The sequence below is a fragment of the Cebus imitator genome, unplaced genomic scaffold, assembly GCF_001604975.1.
Source record: "Cebus imitator isolate Cc_AM_T3 unplaced genomic scaffold, Cebus_imitator-1.0 Scaffold123, whole genome shotgun sequence".
Lineage (NCBI taxonomy): Eukaryota > Metazoa > Chordata > Mammalia > Primates > Cebidae > Cebus > Cebus imitator.
In genome coordinates, this window is record NW_016107438.1 from 1063212 (window position 1) to 1080685 (window position 17474).

Consider the following 17474-nt stretch of genomic DNA (forward strand, 5'->3'; position numbering starts at 1 on the left):
AAAAAAAAAAAAAAAAAAAAAAAAAAAAAAATTAGGGAAGCAGCCTGAAATTTGAATAATGTTGAAACCAGACATTATGTTCCTCTATCCATTCAGACAACAAATGTGTATTTTTGAGTGCCTACCAATGGTCAAATACTCAGAATACAGAAACAGATGAAGGAGACAATGACTCTCCCACCAAACATCCTATAGACTGGGAAGAAGAACTTACTGAGTAATGGGTTATTGTATATTTTTTGACCCACTTCTTCAAATTGTGGGATAAACTTGCAGAGCTTTGCCTTTTAGCAGCTGTTGTCTCAGCTCTGAAGGGGTGAACTGGGGGCATTCTGGAATGCTACTGAGCAAATGGGAAAGGTGAGAAAGCATGCTGAGGGGCTGACCTGGCCATCAGGCTTGTCCTGGGGCAGGAAGGAGGCATGGCCAGTTGTCTAGATCACAGTATCCAGCAGGCATATTCAGTCTGGGATGAGGCTGACATCTCACCTGTTCAATCTGATAGATTGAGGGTGGGCAGGGCACAGCAAGTCAGTGGCTGTGCTCCCTGTGGCTGGTGGTACCATGGTCCAGATGAGCCACTCATTTTTGCATATGACATTAAAGACTAGACATTTGGTATTAAGGTCTATATTCTAAGAAAACCAAACAGTCAAGCACAGGGCTCCAGCCCAGAATGCTGGATTCAGAGCAGAAGCCCAAGTGTAGAGACTGTGCAAACATTTTTAGGTCCAACAAAAAGTAGAAATTCAGAGTCCAGGAGGAAGACTAATCAGAATCCCTATTAGCTGCAGGATGTCTATTGCTAGTGATGTCAGCTGTAGGCAGGATGGTCTTGGAAAGTGTGAAAAATGGGAGATAGTAGTGCCCACCCCCAAAAGAGAATCTGGGGATGGTAGGGGCTATTACAGTTTGTATGTTTGAGGTTATCTGCTTATTATCACTTTAGGACCTGGAGGAGCTGCTACTCTGAGAATTAAATGGCTCCTTACATGGCTAAAGCATATTGGTGGATATTTACTGAGAACCCACTGAGCACAAGGTGCTGAGCTGACATTTGAGGGGATACAGAGGTCTTCCAGGCTACTTAAGGAGGTGAACCAAAGACACAAGTGTAGTTAACAAATGGTACAAAGCAATTTAAGGACAGTAACACCAACCAGTAATAAGGGTGGTAGGAGTTCAAGGTAGGGAGAAGTAACAAGATATGGAAGGCATTACAGAGGAGCTGGAATGCAAAATACTTCCAGAAGAATATCATCAGGAGACAGGCCCAGCAGATATAGCATGTGGGCCATTCATGACTAGCGAGTCATCTAACTTGGGTGAAAAACATGGTTGATATTAAAGCATATTAGATAAAATGGTTGGGAAATTTAAATTCTAACCAGAGTATAAAAAACCCATAGTTTCAGGCCAAAAGTTTTGACTGAATCTTGTGAACAATAGGGCCATGAGAGTTTTGGAGAGGCCTGTAACTTGACTAAGGATGTGTTAAGGCAAGGAATCTGCAAGCTGCACAGAGGATAGACTAACACAAAGAGAGATTAGAGTCAGGGAGAAGAGTCAGAAGGTAGGACCTGAATTATATACTTCATGATGGCTTTTTTTTTTTAAATCTAACTCTGAATGTGGACCCTAAAAAATTTTATACTGGGGCATATTTTAAAAATACATGTTTATATAAAGAGATTGGAAAAATTTAATTTTTAATGACCTCTGTTCTCTCTAATGTCCAGAGTGTTCTTTGATAGTAAATTAGGTGATTAGGAGTTGCATTAATGTTTTAAGGCTTTTTAGGGAACCTTTAGAATGAGAATCATGGGACTGAGCCACTCTGAAAGTCCCCAACCCTAGATGACCAGATCCTACTAAAATAAGCTGAAAAGGAAAATCTTGGCTGTTCTGGGAATTAGGTGTACTAAGTAATGGTTTTAAATGAGGTAACCATTGTCTGGTGCTTAGGAATCCTTTGTTGATTAAAGGCTGGGGTAAAAATATTTATTATAGAAAAGTTTGATCAGTAATTTTAGTTATTGAACTTTCAGAGAACTGTGCTGACCCCAAAGTTCACTTTTCCACTAAATGCCTGACTTTTCTAAACACTTCCACTTCTCTCTGTAGCCTTGCAATGCATTCATGCATGTACGGATCCGTCAAACATTTATGAAGCCCTTGCGCCATCCAGGCACTGTGCTGGGCTCTGGGGATGTAAAGATGAATCAGATACGGTGCTTGCATACAAGAAATGTTCACTTTAGTGAATGAAAATGTTAGTTTGCTATGGCTGCCATAACAAAATACCACAGACTAGATGAGTCAAACAATGGAAATTTATTTTTTCCAAGTTTTGGAGGCTGGAAGTCTAAGATGAAGGTGTCCGCAGGGTTGGCTTTTTTGGAGGCCGCTCTCCTTAGATTGTAGATGGCGGCCCTCTTGCTGCCTCCTCTGTGTACTTGCACCCCTGGTGTCTCTCTGCATGTCCTAATCTTCTCCTTATAGCTATATGGGTCACATTGGATCAGGACCCATCCCTTAAGATCCTTATTTTAACTTAATTACCTTTTTAGAGGCCCTATATTCAACTACAGACATTCTGAAGTACTGGGGATAGGCCCTCAACCTATGAATTTTGGGAGGGACTAATTCAGCTCATAACAGAAAGGGGTGTGTGTTTAGTATGATGTGGAATTCCATGCACAGCACAGGATATGAGATGAGCCTATGGGATAAGACCGTGACCCACACTGGAGGGTGTGTATGTGTGTGGAGTGGCTATGAAAGCTTTCTGGAGGATGTCATAACTGAGATGATTTTAAAGGTGAATGAGAATTAGAGTTTGGGGTTTGCAGGCAGAATATTTCAGAAAATGGGCCAAAGAGGATTGAGACACCCATAAAGAGCTGAGTCCTATGGGACAGGTGGGACTTGAATTGAGTGGGGGGGCAGGACTGGTCACGAGGGCCTTGGTACACCTGCGGGGATCCCTCAAAGGTTCTGGGAAGCATCACGATTGCATTTCTGTGAAGAGAAGCATCTATGGAAGATAGCTTAGAAGAAAAGACTGAGGCAGAAAGTTCTTTAGGAGATAGCTGCAGAAACCCAGATGAAAGAAATCCTTTAATGAAAACATTCCTGAGGGAATAAAGAGAAGGGAACATGATTTCACCAGGTATTAATAGTACGTGAAGTTGACTCATCTAAGATTGCTGTTTTGTTGCAAAAATAGTCCAAGTGGCAATTCCCTATGATTTAACATAATAGAAGCAACAGAGGTTGGTGCTCCCTCAGCCCTAGGGGTGAGGGAAAAGGAACTTTGCAGATAGTTTCCAGGTTTCTGGTCACAGAAATTTGAGGGATGGGAGTACCATTTACCAAGGTTAGGAATAGATCTAAGAGGCAGTAGGAAAACAGTGTGCTTGAATTAGGCCAAACTGAATTGGGGGTGACATTGACATTGGACATCCCAGAATGTCTCTCCAGGAGGAGTGGACAGGCTTCTTACCATAGCTACTAGGAGCTTGTCTCCTCTTTTAGTGTTGCCCTGAACCTAAAGTCCTAGAATTTTTTTAACTAAAGTATTGCCTTGGTTGGGTCATAGTTACCTCATAGAATGTTCAGGTGACTTTTATCTGAATTCAGGAAGGTGTTAGGAGAAACCATGTGATGACAGACAAAGCCAAAGATAATCTACCACTGTGCGGGGCTGTCAGTGGAATGTCCTCTCTGTGTCCTTGGGAAGTCCTAGCTTACAGGAAGTCCCGGAGAAGGGCCCTCTCTGCCCACTCTTTTGTGTATGTCCGAGCGCCTCCAGGATGGTGGGGTTTCCTCTCAGGATGTATTCTCTATTTGACCCATAACTGAGATTATCATCCACGACCTGTTTAAAAAAGAAAATTACATCCATCTAGCACACCGACAAAGTAAACCCATTCTGGGAGCAGGTCCAGTAACCTCAGTGTGTCTCACATATGGAAACGTCATATGTGTGGGGTTTCTTTCTCCAAGCTTATCAAAGCAAATATAAAGTAAGTGAGATTTAGGCCAGAGCTGAAAGTTTTCAACAAAGATAAATGAACCGGGGTGAGAGGCAGCTGTGCTTAATTGTGGGTGACATGGATATGTGCTAAGGAAAGCCGGGTTTTCTTTTTTCATAAATTAAAACAATTTTTTTTTTGCCCATATCTCAACAACATTAACAGAAAATTCCAAAACCTGAGGTGCTTTTTTCATTTCTCTTTCTCAGCTAAAAGCTTTCTCTTGTTCATATAATAGGGTAAGAATTAAAAGAAAACCAGATAAAAACCTGGTGGGGGAGTGTTCACCTGCAGATGCATTTTTTAAAACATGCTTTGAGTTTTGTGGACTGCCTGATGGGATGGCTATGTTTTTGAGTTCTTATGTAGGATGAAGATAATATCAAGAGTAATATTGCAGAGGGGAAGACCTGAAAATTAAAACAGTTGATTTTTTAGGGTAGTAAAAGTCTGGGGGATTAAAAATGTATTATTGTTTATGAAGTAATTTTTTAACGTGGGTTCACTCATTCCACAAATCTGTGTGAGAATGTAAACAAAAGAAGACAAGTGTGAGTAAAGAAATATTACTTCAAGTATTTTCCATACTGTATTCCTATTCCACAGAATTCAAATTCTAAGTAATGGTTAATAGGTGTTACATGCAAAACAAAAACAAAAAAACCTCCTGGCCAAATAAATTTGGGATTGACTGGGCTACATAAAGGTAAGCAACTTTCTTTATTGCAAGATTTCTGAGAACCTTAAAAATGCATATTTGTGCTGTGAATCTTTAAGATGAAGATGGCTGAACATCATTTCCTAAGCATTGAATGAAAGACCCGCACCCTTTATTATAGCCTCTTTCACAGGGCTAGCCAGTGGTATGAAGAACAGTATTTGGGAAGTCCTGAACTAACTGATATTAATACTTGGAACAATTGGTTTGCACTCCCTAAAGGTAAAAGGAAATTATGAACCTGTACGCAGGTTGTAGACCAACCCACTTCCCTGCCTACTCCCTCCCTCTCACCCTCTCTCCCTTGTGCTCTTCCTGCTTTCTTTTCTCTGTGGGCAGGCAGAGGGGTCACCCAAGGAAGTGCGTGTTTACCACCCTTTTGCCTGCTGAACAGCATTGCTGTTAACATTTTTCTTCCACATCATAAATAAACACTTTTGAGTCCCTTCCATGATTTTTCCCATTTTTGTCACCACTTCTGAAAGAAGGGCCCTAAAAATGTGGTGAAAAAGTAAAATTGCTCAAATTTAAAAAACAACACATCTGTATTTTGAAATAAGCTGATACAACTGCAGCACTGAATAATGGGGGAAAAGCCCAGTTCAAGTTGGACATAATTAAGAACCCGGAAGGGAGCCCTGTGTGAGCCAGGACACCAGCTCTCTGTCTCCTTCCAGATACAGTAACTGGAAGCCAGAGAAGTGACAGCCAGTTCTGATTTAAAGCAGCTTCTACGGTGCGGGGGAGGTGGGTTGGCACCACCCTACATCTTGCTGTGGCTGCTTCTGTGGTTATAAATGGAAAGGAAGAAAAGAGGCATAAACTTTAAACAAGTAGCAGTTCTTGCCTTATTTTGATCACCAAATCCTACCCATCCATCCCTCAATGCCTGGCTCAGATTCCTTCCCCTTCAGGACCGGCTTCTTCTTGGCATCTCCCCTGTTAGAATTTCTAGTATGCTGATTATTTCTACCACTTTACCTAGCACTTGGGCTTTGAGCAGCTCACGTTCTCTATGAGTGATCTTTGCGTGGGTATCTAATAATAGGTGCCGGTTCTGAGGGCTTATCATGTGAAAAGTACTGTGCTAATTGCTTTGAATGCATTTTGCCATTTAACATTCACAATCATCCTCCAAGGTAGGTACTAATTTTATCCCCATTTTTACATATAAGGAAACTGAAACTGGCTAAGAGAGGTTAAGTACTGACTCCAAATTATAAAATTCAAGAATGATTGAGCCAAGATTGGAACCCAGAGAACGTGTTTCCAGAGTCCACATACTTAACCATTTTGTACTCCATGGCGCAAGTACAATTGCTTGCATGCAACTGGGGCTGAAGAGTGAATTTTTTTTTTTGGTTGGTGAATTAAAAAGTGGATTAGTAGGCAGATTACTTGATTGGTGGATTAAAGGTCACTGTGTTAAATAGAGTGGCTGGAGAGGCATTGTTGGGAAACATTGCAAAAACTTGCTAGTCTGTTTTAAATACTAAGGAAGCTGATTTAGACTGCCATGTGTACCTGCATTCCCATTGTATTTGATCCTTACTAAATGAATAAACTTCAAAGAAAAACATTAATGTATACTAAATTTTAATAATTTATATCACTCCACATTTACTTTAATCTTTTTCAATATATACATACGTGTATTGTTTTCAGTTGTAGTGAACAGCTACTGTATTTCTTTTTTCTGTTCTCTAAAACATCACTTTAAATGACATATTTCCATATGTTAGCAAATATTGGAAGAATCCACGTAATTGTCATTTTTAATGCTAAGTCATATTCCGTTGTGTTTGGGTAACTTAATTTTGTCATTTTCATGTTGTGAAAAGATGTAAAAAGCAGGAGATAGATTTACCGCTTGGTCCATGGCAGGTTAAATATGATTTCTAAGGCTACAGCTGTGACTAGATATGTGTTTCATGTCATTATTAATAGTAGTAATGGTGTCTTTATGTTTTATAATTTTCGAAGCATTTTCTCATGGATCTTCCCCTTTAATCATACCCAGAACCCCCCCTGCAGAATTGGAAATGCTAGTAATTCCCATTTTGTTGTCTGATGAATTAAGACTCAGTACAGTGCCAAGCTAGCACTTGGATGGTCCTCAAGAACTGTTGGGTAGAATTAAGGACTTGAATCAGCTGTCCTCATGTCTAATTCTCTTCTAATGCCTCATATGATAATTATGACAAGGATCTTTCTTCTTGATGTGAGTCATATTTTGGTTCTTATCTTTTCTTTTTCACCTTCCTCTGTATTCCATCTAGTCCTGTTCTTCTCTCTATATTTTTTCAATTTGCTTGCTCTATTTTTTTTTAACTCTTGCTTCTTTATTTTCCTTATCTTCTTTTTTCGTAATGCACTTTCTTTTCTTATTTCTCATCATGTCGCCCTGTCTCTTATTGCTTGAACTATGAATTGCATATCTACCCTCTGTACAGAACTTTCAATGATTGTCTCTTCCCTGTTCTCCCAAATTTTGTTTCATTTAAGAGATCAATCTGTATGCAAAGGGATGATTGAACATTTCAAGGCATTTATTGTTTTTTGAGCTTTTCCTTTCAGGAAAAAAGAACATGACCTATGCTTAAATTGAATCCTTCCTAAATTAAAAAAGAAAAAAATCTTGTATTTTCTCCTTCATGTGACTTTTACCAAACAATACCTTACCTAGCTTTTGTAATGAGAGAAGGACCTTACTTGTAAGCTCCCAACTTGTAAAAGCTCCCAACGAAGTCAGGATTGCTGTTGCTTCCTAATAACTATAGGACAGGGCCTGAATTGCAGAGACGGTTTTTGTGGGTGTATGTTAAAAGAACACGGCTGAATTGAGACTTACAGGTTATCTTCTTCAGTACTAAAGGTAGCATATACCTGTACTAAGGCTACATATACCTGCTTTTACACACCTGTGAATTTCTGTGGCTTACTGTTAATGGGGAAAACTAGTGAATCGGTTGCAAACATAAGCATCAGCATCAATATCAATTCTGATTGGGCCCACTACAGATAAAGAATCATAACTCATGTTTATTGAACACTCACTGTGTGCCAGCTCGTCACATATATTATGTCATTTAATTCTGCCTGCAAGAACAGGAAGTTGGTACTGTGATTAGTACCATCTGCATTTTACAGGCCAAGATAAGTTTAGAGATGAGATTGGAGATGTTAACACATTTACTCAAAGTGTCACAGCTAGTAAGCTCTGGAGCTGGGCTTTGAATCCAAGGAGTGCCACTTCAGAAGGCACATATGTGATCACTGTATCATCAGCCCTCATCACTGATCAAGTTTCCATAAGACCCTCTCTGCTTCTCGACATTATTTTATTCACTTCTTTTTGATGCTCTATGGTTTTGACCCTCATGGTCTTCCCACACACCCCCTACACTCTCTCTGCTTCCCGACATCATTTAATTCACTTCTCTTTGATGCCCTGTGCATCATGGCCTCATGGCCTTCCAACACACTCCCTACATTCCCTCTTCACTCTCTGTCTACAACTCTGCTTTCTTTTTGTTTAGAAGATTTATATTATCTGATAACATAAAACAAACAAACCTCATCTTTTCTCCTCACATTCATCTCCCTCCCTCTCTCTTTATTTTTCCTGCTCCTTTCCCCTATCTTCTTTCCTCCGGGGCCCTTGCATCTTTCACAGCTTAAATCTTCATTTCTATTTTCTTCTTAGGTTTCATCCCAAGTGCATGTGCTAATCCCCCCCCCCATCCTCATTTCTCTCTTCCTGCTGGATATCCAATCACCGGAAAACTCCAAAGAAAACACTTCATCTTCATCCCTCCCACCTCCACAGTGCTTTTCTTCCTTCTCCTTACTTCCTTGTCCACCCACTACTCATTTTTCCATTGACACAACTCCAAACCATTGAATTACCTTTTCTTCTTAACAACCCCTCTTTTACATTGGAATCACTGCCATATCTCGTAGATTCTATGTGTGCAAACTGTTTAAGGTTATATTCCCTTTTCTCTGTATCTGATGCAAAAACCCCAAGCTCTTCTTTCTCAGATGACAGCTTCATTTTTCTCTTTCTGCTAGAGGCTCTGCCTCACTAAAGCTCTCCTAGTCCTTCCCAAGAGGAGGAGGAGAACTTTTCTTGAATATCAGATTTGGTTTACAAAACACTCGTTGACACTCAAAACTTGTCGATGCCTTCCCATTGCCTATTGCATTAGCTGTAAATCCTTCACTCTGATTTTCAAGGTCCGTGCTTTCCTTGGTTCCCAAGTGAACATACAGAGCTCCAGCCATGCTGATTCTCTTCTCACGCCACACTGCTCCACTCCTGTGTGTGCTATTACGTATTCTTCCGTTCTAACAAGGATGTCCTCGCTGGCACCATCTGCAAACATCAAATAAGCATTCAGGTTCAAGTTCCTCGTATTCACTTTGGATAAAATATTCTCTGATTCTTCTTTGACACCTGTTGCATTTTGGATGTATTTTTTGGTCATCCCTTCGTAAGCATTTGAGAGAAGGTTTCCGGTCCGATTGTAGTACCTTCCACAGTGCCTCATACTCAGCTGACTTGCCGTAAATGTTAATTGAAGTGAACTGTTTTCTTTGGAGGGCAGTGGCGCGGCCTCCGCTCATTATCTGCCTCCAGGTTCAAGTGATTCTCCTGCCTCGGCCTCCCGAGTAGCTGGGACTACAGACGCACACCACCACACCTGGTTATTTTTGCATTTTAGTAAAGTCAGGGTTTCACCATGTTGACTAGGATGGTCTCCATCCCTTGACCTCGTGATCTGCTTACCTTGGCCTCCCAAAGGGTTGGGATTACAGGCGTGAGCCACTGCACCTGGCCGTGAACTGTTTTCTGTTTTGGAGCTAAACCAAGTAAAACATAAATTGGATACAAAGCTTCAAGATACATGGTAAGAGTGATGCTTATGATACCTTGTTGGCAGTGCAAGGTGGCACCAAAACCTAGAGCTTTCCTTTTAAATTTGACACTGCCACTCACCACCCCCCTTTACTGTCCCCTCTTCAAGCTGCTTCCTTGGCTCCTACGGCAGCCCTCCAAGCACATTGGTGAATTTGTCAACGCTGCGCAGAAGTCACTGCCCTATAACATGAAGTTCATTCTGTTGTCATGTTTTATTTGGTTAGTTTTTTTCAGAGAAAAACAATAGCCACAGACACTGAAGAAAGAAGTTTCATTTGGTTGGTTGGTTTTGTTTTGCTTTGTAGCTTTTGTACTAATTCAAAGCCTCTAAAAAGACTACATGATTTCTAAGAGCTTACGGGTGAGCTAAGCACTAACTAATGATCAAAAGGAAAAGAGAATTCTTTCTCTTCTGCCATGTGTATGTTATTTTCTGGATTCCTGCCATACTTATCTCACAAGTAGAAACTCATCAATTTTAAAAAGTGACATTAGAATTCAAATTCTATGCCCTTTAAAGGCCCTGAGTTTTGGCGTGAAATCATTTCTTTTTCACCTGACAGAGAACAGCTACAAGTGCTGATTATTTTAACCACTTCCAAATGCATTTAATGTGGTTGCATTAAGAACCTAATCGACTGACAGGACATTATTAAAAATCTCACTGTGTGCCTAAATTTGTTTTTATAGGTCATTATTTATCAGCTAAGGAGTCACTGCTCCATAAAACCAACATCCAAAGCCATTGCGTCGACAGTACACATTTACTTTAATATCATCAAACTTTTTTGATTTTGCTCCAACGACATGAAATAAATTACCTCACTGCCATGTGCTTCCATCCATCATGATTGTGGGTAATCCTCACTGATCCTTGAAGCAGAGCCTTTGTGATTTGAAGAAAGCATCACATAGTGATGACCACATGCAATTTCCTCACAGCTGCAGGGTGACATATTAGAGGATTCTACAGCTGCTGAGTCAAAATATTAATTTTTTAATCTGTTTAAATTTCTAGCATGTGTACATGTTGTGCATATTTAGAAAACAAATGGAATCTTCTGCTTGCTTAAAAACAATAAAATGCATTTATTTCAGCTGGAGCTAGTACACCATTTTTAGGCTATCTTGTAGTGTATTTATTAATTTGCTTGTTTACAGTTCTAATTCACTGCATTTATTAGCAAGGAGGTACATCTACAAACAACTGGAATTCCATCGGTTCTCCCCTACCCCCCCTCCACACACTTATTATACATCAGTAATCTGAAACAGGCTAAGCGTAAATGCATTCTGGGCCTCTCTTCTTTCCTTGTGACTCTTAATAAGTCTTATGTTTAAAGACTCTTTACTTTAATTGTAATAGTGACAAACAAGAATTTACTTGCTGAGTAGTAGTGGGAGAAATCTGAGAGACAGGCTCCAGAATAGGCACTGTTTTTAAGCAATGAACGGATGCATGCTCCCTATTTAAACATATTTGAGGTCAGCCTCCCTTTTCTTGATTACAGGCAGGAAGGTCAGATGCAGATACCTTGCTGCACAGATGGGGCTTTTTGGATGGAACATTAATCCTTGCAGAAGCTGCTAGAGTGGTGGGTTGGAAATTCAATTCCCTTATTTTAGTAACTGCAGTCTGGTGCAAGTTAGGCAGTGACAGTATACACTTCCTCTAGTGTATCCTGTGAAATTGTTGTCAATATCACTTGTGGGCAGGAACAGGCATGGAAGGCAGACTAGAGTATTTTAGAGGGAATTCATCCTGGAATTTGTTGGTCTCTCTGAGGATGCTGCCATTTTAAGGATGCAGCTTCTGATAGATGTGTTCCTATGGTGTGGGCCCATTAAAGGGTTCATCAGACAGTTACCACCAAATGAGAAGAATTCAAGAGTTCCCTCCAGATCAGATTAGTTTGTAGAAAAATATGCCCATGGGCTTTACTGTGAATAAAGTGACTGGTGTCATAGCAGTTTATTGGGTCACATAGTTACCTCTCACGGTGCCTGGAGGTGGGGCTCATACCACCTCTTAATTATGTTTAGATTGTATAATTACAGCCAAGGAGTGACCTTTTTTTCCTGGCCTGAAGTGGACTTTGAAAACCAGGTAATGCAACCCATATTGATGTTTTTCATGGGCTTCTAAATTCTCCATAATTTCCTAGTATTTTTACTCCAATAATTTTCTTCCCTCTAACAGCTGTGTAGGAGCTACCTACTAGGTATCACTGATTTGGCCAAATTCCACTTTGTTTTTCTTTTAAAAGGAATTTTGAGAACTGACTATGAGTGAAAAGGTCTTCCCCAGGCATGCAGAGACAAACCAAGTGTGTTTTTCTTCCTTCTCAAGTGTCTCCATTCCTGGTCACAATAGTTTTCATGTATTTGCATAATAATATGCTTAATATGCCTACTCCAGCATATCTAGCCCCTTGAAAACAAGCAGAGGGACGTTTTTGACAGAAAAGGGGCTTCTGCAGATGTAATGGAGGGGAGGAGGAGAGGGAACAGTAAGGAGCCTGCTTTCCTTCCCCAGCAAAAGTTTTGTGGCAAGAGCTGCTATGTGTCAGAATTTTCTTGATTGTTAGTTTTCAGCTTTGGTTTGATGTCTTCTCCTAATATAAGCTGCCTTTCATATAAAAAAAATTCTAATTTAAATCTTTAACAAAAACACAGAGTCCTTGGTAAATAAACTGAAAAAAAGACATACACACACACACACACACACACAGAGAGAGAGAGAGAGAGGGAGAGAGAGATTGATTGATTCCCAATTGCCTTTACCATAAAATCCAGACTCCTTTTCTTGACTTACAACGTCTTCCAAATCTGGCCTGCCCAGGTCCTGAGTGACTCTTTTGTGTGTTCTTTAAGATCCAGCCATGTTGAACTTTTCTCTGTTCTTTGAAGGCATCCTGTTCTACTGAACTGCTGGGTTGCCTTACCTTCCCTCCTGTTGGAACTCTTTCCAAACATTCTCCCCCTGCCCTGCTCCTCTTGCAGCTAACTGCTACCAGTGTTCTTGTCTCAGCCTCCTCTGGGAGGTCTTCCCTGCCCCCTGGACTGATTTGGTACCCCTGTTATATACTTTCATGGCACCCTGTCATTATCCCTGCAGCATTCTACAGGATGCTTGTAATAGCCCATGCCAGTCCTGCATCTCAGTGTCCACTGTGTTTTCATGTTGCTCAGCACACGGTGCCCCCATGACAAAACTTGGGAGACAGCCCTCTTTAAGGCAAGAAACACAGCCCAAGCCCACTGTACCACTGGAACTCTTGAACATTCTACTGGGTTACTTCCAACCTGTTCCATAAGAGGAGCAGGCAAGAGCAAAGGGAATGGTCTCTCTGCATTTTCTTCCTCTTCAGCTTGAAGGTTTTTTAGTTTGGGGTAAGGAGGTGGAAAGTGTAGGGGTGGTGTTGATGGGCAAGGGCGTGGCTCTGTTAGTTCCAATGCACATTCAAGAACTCTTCTGGCTAGGTGAGGTGGCTCATACCTGTAATCCCTGCACTTTGGGAAGCCAAGGAGGGAAGATTGCTAGAAGCCAGGAGTTTGACACCAGCCTGGGCAATATAGTGAGACTCCTGTCTATATGAAAAATAAAAGAATTAGGTGGGCCTGATGGTTTATACCTATAGGTCCAGCTACTCAAGAGACCGAAGTAGGAGGATCCTGGATCCCTGAGTTTGAAGTTTCAGTAAGCTATGATTTTGCCACTGGACTCCAGTGTGGGCAACAGTGGGATACCCTGTCTTAAAAAAACAAATTTTTTTTTATTTCTATCTCTTGTGCCCTGGGTATAAGTATAGTGTCTTTGTGGGTCTGATTTTGACCCCATGTTTCCTGGTCCAATGGGGGATGGTAGCAGTGGATGAGGAAGGAACTCACTGATTGATACCTCAGTTCATTATTAGGTTATGCATATTAAGTACTCAATTAAAATGATATATCCAAAGCCATTTTTCCCTACCATGCTGAAAGTTGTAGGGGTATAGTAGCCATTTGAATCTTTTTGTTGTTTCAATGAAAAAAAAATTTTAATAGTCAACCTCACTTATAATAAAAGAAATACAAAGTAAAACAATGACCCCAATTTTCACCAACCAAATTAGACAAGATTGGTTTACTATTTTTAAATCTCTTAGCACTGGCAAAATCATGATGAAACAGTCTCAGAAATGGCTCTTGAAATACAAATTGATAGAAACTTTCTTGAATGAAATTTATAATATCAATTAAGAATTTTACATTTTTTTCATGCCTGTGGTGGTTAAAAGTGTATGCTCTGGAATTAACCTGTATGTGATATGTGTAAGCAAATGACTTAAGCTGTCAGAGTCTCAGTTTCCCCATTTATAAAATGGGGATAATAACATTGCCTACTTTTTTCTTCAAATGAAATTATGTGTTTATAATAATTAATACTTTGCCCAATGTATACTCAGAGCTCAATAAATGTAAACTATAAAATAATATGAATTGTACCCTTTTGACACTGTCCTTTAGGAAATAATCTGAGATGCAGACAAAGATTTGTGCACAAAAATGTTATCATAGCCTTAGTTATAAAAGTGAAGACAAATTATAAGTAAATGTTCAAACCATAAGAAAAATGCAGTATTTTTGTTTGCATACTTAGTACTGGAATATGAAGCTGCTAAAAATGACGTTTACAGAGTCCCTAATGACATGTGGGAATACTGATGATATTGAGTATGTAAAATTGTATAGAAAAAGAACTAAATGAAGAAATGTCAATGTTAGCAGTTATTGACCCTAAAAAAACATGCTTAGTGTGATTTTTATGCTTATTTATACTCTGTAAAAATATGTTTCATGTTTTCTCTTCCATGGTTTACTTTGTAGTCAGAAAAAAAAATCTCTAGATTCCTGTCTGAACCTGCTCAGCCCTTCTGTGTAGATTACAGCAGCCCCAGACTTGTACCTGAAGCCTGCTCGCAGGTGGTGCCCTGTGGGACCGGCTACTTGTAGCCTGTCTTGCCTGAGTTTTGTGGTCTGCCCTAGGGAACTATACTTTTCTAGTTGTAAGACAGAACATTGATATTAATCCTTAAGCACTTGTTGCTCTGATTTCTGGCTTCTTTCTGTGCAGATCATTACTTATTTTGAGGTCTCCCAAGAAACTCTCTCCTACAAAGTGATTTTGACTTCAAGCCTCTGAAGACAAAAGCATTTCCTAGGTTTTAGGGATTTATTATTCTTTTCAGCTTGATTTAATAAAAATCAGCCAGCCAACCCTGAGAGCCTAATTATATAATTGGTCCTCTGTTGGGGGCTTCCATATGACGGAGCTGGGAAGGAAAGTTTGCATGAGTGGATTAACATGGGTGCCACTCAGGTTGTTGCTTTGGAATGAGTCTGTTCATAGGATTGGGTGTTCAACATGACTTTTTAAACCATATAATGAATATAGGTAGTGAACAAAAAGAGTCAGAGAATTCAATTTTCCACATTCAAGTGTTTATAATCTCCTGTGTGAGGCAGAACTATAAACTAACTTGGATAAATGTGATGCATTGGGCAACTCGGAGCTGATCGTTTTATATTTTCAGGTGTCCTGTACTGATTTCTCCTTTGACTCTGGGCACTCCATCATGCAATATATGTTTGGGGACTGATCTGATGCTTTCTTATGGCTTAACATGGAGCTGTGGAAGGAAGCAGAGAGAGGCGCTTAGTAATTTCAGAGTCTCCAACTCTTGAGACCTTTCCATTGACTTCTGGCATTTGTGTACCCAAATCTGCCAAACAGCCATGTCTGGTTTAAGACCTCCAGGGACTTGATTAGGAGGATAGAAAAAGTTAAAGGCCATACAATAAAATAAATAAATGGGAAAAATAAATAAATAAATAAATAAATAAAAAAGAAAAAGTTAAAGGCTATGAGGAACCCCTACATTTATAAGTTGGTTGGAGGTGGCTTATAAATGTAGGAGTTCCTCATAGCCTTTAACTTTTAGGCACAGAAGTAGAACCCAGCCTAGAAGGGCACTTGTGTGACTCATGCTGAGAGGAGAGAGTTTTGAGGAGGAGGGCTGGTCAGCAGTGCCTTGTGTTGCAGAGATTTCTGGTAGGATAAGGAATTAGAGGAGGCCATTAGATACGGTCCTTAAGAGACCATCAGAGACCTTTTCAAGAGCAATACCACAGTAAAATGTGCTGAAGACAGATTACAATGAAATGAGGAGTTAGAGAGGCAAGGAAGTTGGATGGTGAAGGGATGGCAAGAGACAAGGTATCTGTAGATAAATGTTTTTAGGACAGTAGGCGGTGGAGAGCATGTTTGGAAGTTGAGGTTGAGGAGAGAGTGAAGAGAGATAGAGGAAAGCAGGTGGAATAATACTGAAAACTGGATCAAGTATATGGGCGGAGGCATTAGCCATTTTATCCTGGGAGAAGGGAGGAAATGAAGTAAAAATGGGAATAGATAGATGTTTTGAGGTTGAAAGAAATGAATCCAGGATGCTATGCTTAATGATGTAGATGAGATCACCTGGGAAGACATGAATGGGTGGGCAGAGTGGCGTGGTGACTTGAGAAGAGTAATAAGGGTTTAAAAGCACTGCTGGGTGATGGGGAAGGAACGTCCATAACCTGCTCCAGATTCCTTTAGAATAATTAACACACGTTACACTCCTTATTTAAACAGAGATCTAAAGATCAGATAAATCCATAAATACTTACTTGTTGTACCCACAAAATACTGCAGGGGTCTGCTGACTTTTTCTTGAAAGCATCCCCTGGGAGATTATTCTTTTATGTTTCTCTAATTGCATGCTAGAGAAAGCATCTGTTAGATGCAACTAGTCTTTAGACCACTGAACACCTGCAGATCTTGTTGATGCGTGCCCAAGTTCAGAAAGCTCTGGAAGAAATTGCTTTAAAGAGGAGAGGCCATGGCTTTTAAATAATGGAGTCTTAAATCTGTAGTGTTTCCTAGGTTTCCAATCCTAACATTTACCCACTTGTTAAGGTAATCATAAAACACCATCACCTTCATTTGCTCTTGCAACTTTTGAAGTTTTAAAAATTTCCCTTTGCACAGCTGGGATTGTGCTCCTGGCACTGTGAGGAAGGCACAGGGAAGAGAGAACAAAGTGCTTGGCATCATGTGGAAACCATACACCAAATCTGGGGAAAGTAGCCTCCTTCTCATATTTCCCTCAATTCAGTCATAATTTCCTTTGTAATTTACTGGAGGACTGACATGAGGATTAAATTGGCTTTCAGGATATCATGAATTGTTCCTAATATTGGCAAAAGGCTTCTCGCAATTTGTTACTCCCAATGTTCAGAGAAAGGTCAGTGACTGTTAGTTTGTATGCTGCCAGAAGAATCAGCATTTTTGAGGCAGACTTTCTTGGCTTAAGTTCTAGGATGGCTATAAAGGCCCTCTGAAGGGTTCTCATGTGGATGAGTGGGCACTCGACATGGAAGGGAGCTCTGCTTCGTGTACAGGGAACACATCCAGATGATCAACAATTAGGAAAGTACCACCAACAGTATACAGAGAAAGACCTGTTTTAAGAGATTTTAGGGGCAGGCAATCTGTTTCACTAACATGGATTTTTCTAGAAATCACAATCTCTACTACAGACTTGAGATGAAACAAGATATTTTGGGGCCAAGGGTGGTGCATTAACAAGTACAAACAAGTGCTTTGAATCCTACAGGGGAAGATGGAACGGCCACATAACCAGAACTCTTTCTTCTATTTTCTTTTTTCTAGATCTTACTCCTTTTTCATTTTAGGTGGGTAAACTGAGATTTG

General features: G+C 40.2%; 1 protein-coding gene across 2 annotated transcripts in view; it reads left to right on the forward strand.

The window, feature by feature from the left end:
• FRAS1 (Fraser extracellular matrix complex subunit 1) overlaps positions 1-17474 on the forward strand; it is a 460089-nt gene that overhangs the window by 251805 nt on the left and 190810 nt on the right. The gene's annotated exons all lie outside the window — the stretch shown is intronic.